The sequence below is a fragment of the Psammomys obesus genome, unplaced genomic scaffold (assembly GCF_907164565.1).
Source record: "Psammomys obesus unplaced genomic scaffold, mPsaObe1.curated_primary_1811, whole genome shotgun sequence".
NCBI lineage: Eukaryota > Metazoa > Chordata > Mammalia > Rodentia > Muridae > Psammomys > Psammomys obesus.
This window is the reverse complement of record NW_026585742.1, coordinates 13,272,279-13,275,356: the sequence shown is the minus strand read 5'-3', so window position 1 is coordinate 13,275,356 and position 3,078 is coordinate 13,272,279. Positions and strand designations below refer to the sequence as shown.

At 39.1% G+C, this 3,078-nt stretch overlaps 1 pseudogene; it reads right to left on the bottom strand.

The window, feature by feature from the left end:
• Positions 1 to 1,113: 1,113 nt before the first annotated feature.
• LOC129670524 (aldose reductase-related protein 2-like) lies at positions 1,114 to 1,992 on the bottom strand (annotated as a pseudogene).
• Positions 1,993 to 3,078: the final 1,086 nt, after the last annotated feature.

Here is a 3,078-nt window from a genome sequence, read left to right as displayed (position 1 = left end):
CATGGTTGCCTGGGTTAATGCAGTCCTGGGTATTGAACTCAAGTCTCCAAGCATTATAGGAGGGCACATGGCCTACTGAATGAAATCTGTTGCCTGACATTTAGCTCCCTTTAGACATAAAATATTCAAAGGTTTCAAAAATTGTGTATTGAATATGAAGTAGCCAGCTACTGATCTGAGTCTTGTTCTATTTTCTCTGAATCCTAATGACAAGAAAATTCCATGTAGTCTTTATCTCTAATTGCAATTGCTATTTAAAAGTATTTATGTGGTCACAATCTTAGTGTAATTTGAATCCAATACTTTTTGGATAGTGCTTTTAGGGAATTTTTTATTTTTAAAAATTGCAAATTTATTAATTGATATACATGTATTCAAATTCTCTTTATTAAATTTTTATCATATAAAACAATTTTAAAATTTAGGTACATTTTCATCATGTTTTTCTCTTTTCCCAGTCATTCCAAATATTTCCTCCTCTCTACTCCCCCATCTTCAGTTTCTTTCTCAAAAAACAAAAACCCAATATAACAACAAAATCTCCCAAAATAACAACAAAAAATACAAAAACCAAATAAAAACCCCACCTTAAAAAAAAACAAAAACAAAAACAAAAAAAACACCAAACTGTACCCAAATAAAAGCACACTCAAAAATCTGTGATGTTCATTACATGTTGATCAAGTTCTTCTGAACATGAGGCCTGCCCTGGAGTGGTTGTATACCTCTCTACTGAAGAAAATGGATTTTCCTTCTCCCAGCAGGTATAAACGACATGTCAGTTGTTAACTTTTACCCTAGTGGCGAGGTATTCATTCATTCATTTATTCATTCATTCATTCATTCTTTTTTAATGTTTGTATTATTTTATCTTTATATTCTCAAATGTTACCAGAATTCCTGGTTTTTTACAAACATTTGGTAAGATTAAATTAATGAAAATGTCCCTTTACTTTTCTGAGTTCCATTTCCTTGCAACAATCTGCACCTGGCTCAACATGTGGATTTAAATACAGTCTTGCCTACAGCATGATGTCAGATAGGTTTGGCTTAAATAGGACTCCAAGAGGAAGTCTCATCAGGTGATTCAGCCTCAGGATTCCACATTTACTGTCACAGGCAGGCCCTCTGGTTTCTGTTGAAGCTGAGGATAGTGGCTATCTTCTTATCACTCAACTGGAAGTCAAAGACTTGAACATTCTTATGGTGTCACAAACTTGGGGATCACTACCACATTCCTCTGGATGTGGAACTGAATCAGAATCTGAACTGAGGTTTTCTTGTGCTTTGCAGCAATCTTTTTAATCTTAGGGTACCCTAGTAATGAAGGGTCATCTGTCTTGGCCCAAGGCCTATTTGGGGAGACTTTAGGCTGTGAGAGTGATATCCTTGGAGTGACAGTATTGGATCAGTTTTTCCTGAGTGAGGTATGGGTGGCACATGACCTGGTTGGTCACTGGCTTATGTTTCAGTTCAGACTTATTCAGGAGCCTTTCAGTCTGGAAGTGGTTGAAGTTGGAGATGCCCAGGGCTTACACCAACTCCTGGTCTAGCAGCTCCTCCATGCCTTCCCAGGAATCCAAGAATGTTATTTTATTGGTGAGGATATTGATCATCTTTGGTAAATAACTTCTTTCCTGACTGAAGTCCCTGTGACCAGTGAATAAAATAGAAGTCCAAATAGTTCAGCTTCACATCCAATATGAGGGTCCTCTGAAAGTTTCTTTTAGCAGCTTTCTCTCAAAGAAGTTTGGCCACAACTTGCTGACAACAAAGAGGTCCTTCTACTTTATAACTTTCTTTTGATTTTTTCTTGGATGTGTTCTTCAACTTCATTGTCATTGTAATATACATATGTGCAGTCAATACGATAATATCCGGCGTCAGTGGCCACCTTCACAGCTTCCATGACTTGGCCAGGTGAGACTTCCAGGTGGTCAGGCCCACAATGGGCATCTTGGCTTTAGTACTGAGATCCACAAAGGAGGCCATGGTTGCTCCTGAAATCTTTCTAAGAGAACAAATGTCTGTGTCCTGGTTAAGGAGGCTAATGTCTTGGATGAAGAGACTGGCTCTTCTTATTCATTTTTTTTTAAGATAACAAAATAAAATAAGATAAAACAAGAACTATCACATCAAAGTTGCACAAGTCACATGAACAGAAGGAAAAGAACCCAGGAGAAGACATAAAAATTAGATACCAACTTGTTCATACACTCAGGAATCCCACATAAACACTAAACTGGAGAAACCATAATTTAAGCACAGTGGAGCTGGTGCAGACCTGTGCATGCTGCTTCAGTCTGTATGAGTTTATATGTACTTTGCTCATGTTGCTTTAGAGGGCTTGTTTTCTTGGTATCCTCATCCCCTCTGAATCTTAGACTCATTCTGCTCCCTCTTCCACAAGGTTGCCTGAGCTCTGAGTGGAGGAATTTGATGGAGATATACCATTTAGGGCAGAGTGTTTCAAGGTGTCTCATTCTCTATTTAATTTCTGGCTGTGTGCCTTTAAATATTTGTTTCCATCTGCTGCAGGAGAAAGCTTCTCTGATGATGGCTGAGTAAAACATTGATCTTTGACTTGAGCATTTACTGTCTGCTTGATGCATGTGACCATAGTCCCTGGACAGTCAACTTTGAGATATAGCCCAAGCCACCATGGGCAAATGGAGAACTGAAGATAGGTCCTCTGAAAATGTAGAGCTAGCCTGAGTTTGACCTAAGTCTGAACTGAAATGGGATGTCTGGATCTCAAGCTTCTTAGAGAGCTCCTTAGACGGTTCCTTAGATAGCTCTTCAAGGGCTTCTTGCCTCCATGTTGCCCTGTCTTCTTCAGTCCCAGGAACGTATGCTGTTTTGAACTGCCATCTCCCATTATACCTAAGGCCTTGTAGAAGTGGAGCACTGAAATTACACAACACTCTTCTACTGGGACCTCCCCAGCTCATGATCTGATGCTTTATTCAGCTCATGATCTGATGCTTCAGGATGGGATGGAATATATTTGTGCCATGTGGGTTCTCTATGTTCATCAGTCTTGCTGGGCAGAAGTTACTCAACATCCTCTTTCTCTTT